The sequence below is a fragment of the Myotis lucifugus genome, unplaced genomic scaffold (genome assembly GCF_000147115.1).
Source record: "Myotis lucifugus unplaced genomic scaffold, Myoluc2.0 scaffold_0, whole genome shotgun sequence".
Lineage (NCBI taxonomy): Eukaryota > Metazoa > Chordata > Mammalia > Chiroptera > Vespertilionidae > Myotis > Myotis lucifugus.
This window is the reverse complement of record NW_005871048.1, coordinates 33265548-33272744: the sequence shown is the minus strand read 5'-3', so window position 1 is coordinate 33272744 and position 7197 is coordinate 33265548. Positions and strand designations below refer to the sequence as shown.

At 41.6% G+C, this 7197-nt stretch overlaps 1 protein-coding gene across 1 annotated transcript in view; it reads right to left on the bottom strand.

The window, feature by feature from the left end:
- The window catches only part of HAPLN1 (hyaluronan and proteoglycan link protein 1), a 68835-nt gene extending 63694 nt beyond the window's left edge, over positions 1 to 5141 (bottom strand). Inside the window, exon 1 of the mRNA XM_023751084.1 lies at positions 4744 to 5141. The gene's annotated coding sequence lies outside the window, so the exon portion shown is untranslated. The remainder of the gene's footprint in view (positions 1 to 4743) is intronic.
- Positions 5142 to 7197: the final 2056 nt, after the last annotated feature.

Below are 7197 nucleotides of genomic sequence, written 5' to 3'. Positions count from 1 at the left end.
CTCAGCTAGAAGGAGCCAGTGGAACAAGTACCCTAGGTCCTTCACGTTTTTTATAAACAGGCCTTGAGGGAATCTCTCTGGAGTGGAGTCCCTGAGAGATTGAAGACCATGGAAAAGTAAATCAACTTAATTACACCCTTTGGTGTAAAGATGGCTAGGCCTCCAGATGTTTGAATTTTTGTTTTTACAGAAAACAAAACATTTACTTTAAAGAGATAAAAAGCTTGAAATGTAAAGGCATGAGTGAAACTCATTCACACGTGTGTAATCAGTCAAGAAATCAATAAACCAGAGAAGTATCAGATCCTCTGGCTTGAAGGGTGGAGAGCAGGAGTCTCAGGTTAAGAGGTAGAGGGGGGTGGAAAGTTTGGATAAGTTCAAAGGAAGAAGTCCCAGGAGATTAAGAAGGCAAACTGCACCTACTTGGCAAATTTTACTAGTGATTCATGATGTGTGTCCATCTGTCTTCTTCACTAGCTTGTGAAGTCCTTGAGCCAATGACTCTGAAACACCTAGCATGGTGCCTGGTGCAAAGGTGCGCACTAACTCACTCTGTGCTCAGTCTGAATTTTAGTTGCAAACTGGAGGACAGCGACTGTGTGTAAGTGAATTTTTTGCTTTTCCTGTCCGTCCAACTAGACATATTGTTGGAAGCATAGCCCTCCTGGAGCCCCGGAGTGTCAGAGCTGCCCTCCCAGGCCCACCTGTGCCCACACAACCAAGAAAGAAAGCTCTTCCCCACTCAGCTAAGAGAGAGCAAACAAGTGAAAATGACTTTCAAGATGCCTGCTCACAATTCTCTGAAAACAGAAACTATGAGCCTAGAACTTTTTTGTTGTTTCGGTTACTCAGGCTCTTGTAATATTTTAGATCCGTTTTCATCAATTTTGACTTTCTGGTTTTGTTAGAATTAATTTTCCAGGTATAAAGTGAGAGCTACAGCACATAGTACTAGTTGACCTGATGAGCAGCTTCCTTCTTTCTCACTGCCACACACACAACCGAAGTTCCCTAAAGAGGAAACTTCCGTTCCACCCGGGCAGGCCGATTTATGGATTATACCTCTAGACTCAGCAAGTAACAAATTAATCATTTTTTTCCGACTGAGGCATTTTACCTTCCCATCTGAATTTCAGAGCTGGTCTTGATTAATGCTGATGTGCTGAACACCATTACCATTAAGCCATAGATCTTGCTGAGAGCCAATTGGAGTAATAATTCATATATCTTCTAGAGAAAAGTTTTTCAAAACTCTCAGTTTAATATTCTGATAGATTAATCTTCTATGATATCCCGGAGTTTCTTTCAAACACTGGCTTTTCTGGTAATTGTTCCTGTCTAGGATTTTTTTCCCATTATGACAATTTAATGGAAACAATGTTCCTGCTTCAAAAACTACCTATGAATAAACAAGTATAGAGGAAGTTGTTCTATATGCTAATTTTTAGAGTTTGAGAGCAATATTTCGGAAAAATAAAAAACAAACCTCACTACCCAAAAGCAATTTTCACTATTATCTTTTTTATATATAATGAAAAAATCTGAATATGTACATAGCAATATGTGATACTGTGTGCTAAACTTTTAAGCTAGTATTTACCCTTTTAAACTTGAAAACAATACATTTTACAGAAATTTATTTCCACTTGAAAAAAAGGTGATTGGTGATTCAGCCTCTCCCCACTCTTTTGAACTAGGTCATGACCACTCTGCACAACACAAATCCTATATTAGAAGCAAGTTTCAGTTATTAAACTGTATCCTCATAGAGGCAGAAAGTTGATGGTAAATTACCCAACAAAGAGTAAACTTATTTTAAATGCAACCACCGGGAACTTAATCGAGTGTTAAGTGGTCCCTCAGTTTTTAAATTATATAAAAGTCCCTTGCTGTAGTTTTACTCTGAGCACCTACCCCAATGTCTGCATATAGTTTGCATGCAGTGTCTACAGAATGGAAATCTCAGATTTTTTTTAGAAGGTTGCTGTGAACGCCTTCTTTGACTCATCCACTAGGTGGCACCCCGGGACCATGCTTCACACACTGAACCGTCACAGACCTTCCCATTCATGGTGTAAATAAAGAGCTGCATTATTAATTTATACCATCACGTCCACTCTACACCTAATATTTATTTAACCAGCTGCTTCCTCTAATCCTCCTTAAACACTATTGATTAAAATCCTAAGTATAGTCAGGTTTCCATCCCTCCCTATTTCCCCCAACAACACTTTGTTTCCTTTAAATAACAGACTAAGTACATTTAATAACATAGACCAGGTACTATGGTTACTAATAGTAAATCCAGGCTGTTGGAAAACTAACTAGAGGCAACAGAAGACTATAATGTGAAAGTGGGTTTTTTTTCAAATTTGTTTTGTATTTTATTGGAATTTTAATTGGTAGAATACCATTATCTTAAAAATATAATTTGGAAGATAAAACATGCATGAAAAGAAAAGAAAATTAGTACTTTCTGGCAAGGGGAGTTATTTTCTGAATATGACTCTTGTTCATCTTTACAAAGGTGAAGTGCAGTGCTACCGAAGATTTCAAAGACTTCTTTGACTACTCAGTAAAATACCGGTATTTCACACCCAGGACGCTAAAAAGCAGGACGACCATCTCCTCAAACTCTGCTTACTCTGAATGTATTTATCCTGGATGTGTTACTTGCTCCCAAAGGGATGAAAAGGAGGTGAAACCACTATCAGTGATGGCGAACTTATGACACGCGTGTCAGAGGTGACACGCGAACTCATTTTTTTGGTTGATTTTTTTTTGTTAAATGGTATTTAAATATATAAAATAAATATCAAAAATATGTCTTTGTTTTGCTATGGTTGCAAATATCAAAAAATTTCTATATGTGACACGGCACCAGCGTTAAGTTAGGGTTTTTCAAAATGCTGGCACACCGAGCTCAAAAGGTTCGCCATCACTGCACTAGGTGTATAATGAATTGATTCATCTGTGAAAGTCTCTTCAGTACTTCTAAATGACAGTGTCAGTCATTCCTTTGAGAGACAGGCTCTTGCTGACATAAATGGCTCTCTTTATAAGAACACGATGTTCCCTTCTTTCTTGTTTCTCATAGAAAGTCCAGGCTCACTGGCCTCCTATTTGGAATACTGGACTCTGGGTACATTCTTCCTGGGGACCACTGATCTCTGGAGACTGTTTGTTTTCTCTTGATCATTTAATTAAAAGGGAGCAAAATTACTTCTCCTTATCTCGTTTTTCCATTTTAAGCTGTCTTCAATTTTATGAAGAGACTACCGAAAATGTAGTCATTCTCTCTTAGCTTCAACAATTAAATTAATAACAGATAGCCCCCAAATAAGTGAAGACTAAAGCTTAAATGCTCACCAAACCTTTGTCATACATTCCATTTTACAGAATGGAAGGAAAAACTTCTTTATGGGTAGGAATAAATGGAAATAAAGTTAAAACTTGATGTAAAGATTAAGAAACATTACATTAAAAGTTATCCAAGGAGAATTACTATGCTATATTTTTGGTAGAACAAAATTCTCATTTTATGATTTCATTAAAATACTGAAGTCACTGAAGTGTGTATAAAATTACTTCAAAGTTAGTACACCGAAATAATCAAATAAAAATGGTTACCAGAAACTACATTCATAATGAATAAATATTACATTCACTTAGAAATTAATTCACAGGCTTTATTTCTTAAGAACCGTTAGCTTCCAAGAAGCCAGCCAGTATGTTTGATTTTATGACATCACGCTGGAACATGTACAGGAACACTTTCCACCCTAAAAATTCCCAAGTACTGGCCACTTTGTGTATTTTTCCAGTAATAAATGAGAATAAAATAATCTATTTTCAAAATAATAAACTATCTTATTTTCAACACAACAGTTATATTCAATGGAAGAAAACAACTTCATTTAAGCCCCCAAAAGTTCAGATTTGCTTAGGGTTGTGAACAGTCTCAACACTTACATAATTCCTTTAATCAAGTTTTAAAAGTAATCTTAACAGCTATAACACAAATTGTTGTGTATTAACATTACCCATCAATATGATTCAATATATGAAATGCATCATAATTCTATGACCTTAAATTCACAGTTAACTGGCAAGGCCTGGACCAAAATTGGTAACATCTCAATGATCTACCTAACTGCCATTATCTATGATTGTAATAACTTTCATTTCCACATACACCTATATATAGGATACTCAAAAAAATATACCCACACACGTTGAATGATTATAAAGGCAGTGTTTATTAAAATACATTTCATTTTCAAAATTGAGCTATCAGCTGTTAAAGTGTGTATACATTTTGGGGGGATTCCCTAAAACATAACTCAAAAGTCTGGAATGGACAGTCCCCTTCCTCAGCATTTCCTTCAGCCTATACTATTCTTTTTTTTTTTTTCATCTCAGGTGCTATAAAAATGCCTGTTGAAATACAGATGAAAAAGCCACTACTTGGAAACCAGACGTCTACCAGATTTATAGTAGCACCAGCAAATGCCAGGATACTAGAGTTAATCCTCACCCCAATTCAACTGAGCTTGTTTATTGCAATACAGTATTTTACGTGACAGGAATCCTAAAAAAAATTGAGGTGTCACATTCAATTCAAAAGAAAATAATAAGAAAATTTATTTTAATGTATACAAATATCGTGATATGTATTGCTTTCTGAAATCTTAAAGGCACCAAGGTTTGGACGAAAGAGTAAAAAAATTGTGGAAGTTTTACCTTGTCCCGAAATCCAGAAGTTCAGATGCTCCCAAGTCCTGCTGAAGTTGGAGCCTGGAGATCCAGTGGAGCCAAAGCTCTTTCCCCTCACCTTAAGTTTGTCTCTGGGCAAGGGTGTGTGTGCGCGCGCGCATGAGTGTGTTTGTATGTGTGTGTCCGTGTGTAGAATGTGTCTTTGTGGCGCTGGATGGCAGAGGTCCTGCTCCAGAGAAGAAGGAGGCACTTTCTCACTCAGAGCAGAAGAAAAGCAAAGCGTCACCAGGAAAGTTTTCCTCCCAGATCCCCTAATTACAGCCTAACGTGCACTTCATGCAAACTTCAGGGAGGAAGGGAGGGGCAGCTCTGTGCCCAGACCTTGTGAAACAGCAGCTCTTAGATGACTTTCCCCTCTGCTCGGATCCCCAAGTACAGGGAAAGCAACAGCTACAACCACAAGCCCCCACCCACACCACACCTCCTGCAGCCTCACCGCTCTGAGGTGCGTCCAGAGGGGATGGGGCCAGGGGCTCTGGGAAATGATCTGCGGGGTGAGGCAGACGCCCCGGGACACGGAACTTTCGCTTTGTTGTTTAGCCTCTGCTTAACAAGGGAAATTCAAGGGTAGGAGAGAGATCGTGGCTTTCTAGCCTCCGTTTCCCCAAAGTAGATCCAGGGTAGCCAGGTAGGGAGGCAGTTCTGACCACAGCAGATAACGCTTCCTAAACTGGAGGTGCCCTTCCGCTGCAATTGTCAGAGGGCTATTTTCTTGTTTTCTGGACTCAGTATCGCTATTGGGTTGGAATCTCCTTTAACAGACAAACAACTGTTGTACCCCTGGATGACAGAGCTCAGAAACCTGGATTTATTTATAGAGCGTGGAATGCGAGGGGCAGACGAGATGGGTGGGGTTGGCTTATGGATCCATACCCAGGATTAGACCAGATGGGCACAGGGCGCTCATGGGGACACACACACACACACACACACACACACACACACGCCCCTAAAATAACCGCTGGAAGATGCTGGGACACGCGGGAAAACGCCTCCTGAACAAATAGACATTTATTTATAACTCCTGGGAGAGTATATAGGTCCATTGATTCCCGCCTTGAGTAACCAAGGGTTTTGGAGAGGAAATGGCTTCATATTTCAATAACAGAGCCACCTTTGATGGAGCCTAGGAGGGGAAAAAAGAAACACACGGCAGGAAGCAAAGGCTGTTGAGGCAGCCGGGAGGAGGGCGCGGGGCTGGCCCGGGGACGAGGACAAGCAAACAAGCCCGAGGGGCGCTCGCCAGGCGAGGCGCAGGCTGGCGGGCAGGAGAGGCGGGTGCAGGGCGCTGTGGGCGCTGTGGGCGCTGTGGGCGCTGGAGGTTTCTAGGGGCTCGCGGCCACGCTCCAGGCTCCCGTCCACCCGCCTGGGTGAGGAGCGGGGCGGACTTCGGGCTCATCACAACCGCCGCTGCTGGGGCGCCGGCCGGACGGGGGACCAGTGGGGTAGCGGGTCTCCTGGGGCAGAGGATGAGGGAGCAGAGGGTTGGTGCGGGAGGGGTGCTTGATGGAGCAGGGGTTCTCGCGGGCAGACGAGCTAGTAGGGAGGGTCGTTAATGGGACAGGGGAGCAGGTGAGGCAGGCGATTGGTGGGGCAGGTGACCCCTAGGGCTACGGAGCTGGAGAGGCCGCGGGTCCGGAGGGGCGCGCGGAGAGGGAGCGCGCAGTCGGAGCTGTGCGGAGGCGGCTAGCGGCGCTATTGTCTTAAAGATAAATCCTAAACCACCGAGGCAGCTTCCTCTTTGGAGAGAGGCGGGAAAGAGGTCTAAAAAAACAGTAAGAAATCTTCCTGCTTTTCCCTGACGTGTTTCACCAGTTCTCCAGCTCTTGTGCCCCGGCTCGCCCTGGCCTCCCATTCGGATTTTTGGAAATTTAACACGTGCCTCTTGGAAAGCTTTCATTCCAAAGACAAACCAGCTACTCACAAACCCTCACTAAACGAAGACAGTTATTTTCGAAATGAAATAATTAAAAATGAATCCTCCAACAGGCTATTCAATACCTTTCTTGTAATTTCAAAACCTAGTAGGCAAGACGCCTCTTTTCATTGATTTTTTGTTTTATTGTCTCCCCCCGCCCCCATAGGCCCCTAAAAGATTTGTAATTTTATGTCATTAATTTTGTGGTTATTTCAAGGGCTGCCAATATAAATATGATACACCTCTGCTTGTTAAGGATGAAAAGAGCGCTTATGCAGTTTCTTGTAAATGTCCAGAATGTTATGTGTTTTAAGGAACATAAAGGAATTAGACTTAAAAAACAGATATCCTTTATATTAAAGCTCCATAAAGGTGGTAAGGCTGGTGGTGTGTGGCTATGCGATCATATAAGGATAGTTTAAATACTGATCGTGTTCCCTCAGCTTAAAAAAAGAATTTCTGGGAATTGCCCTGAGGATAAATCAAATCAGCTGGCCCATAGA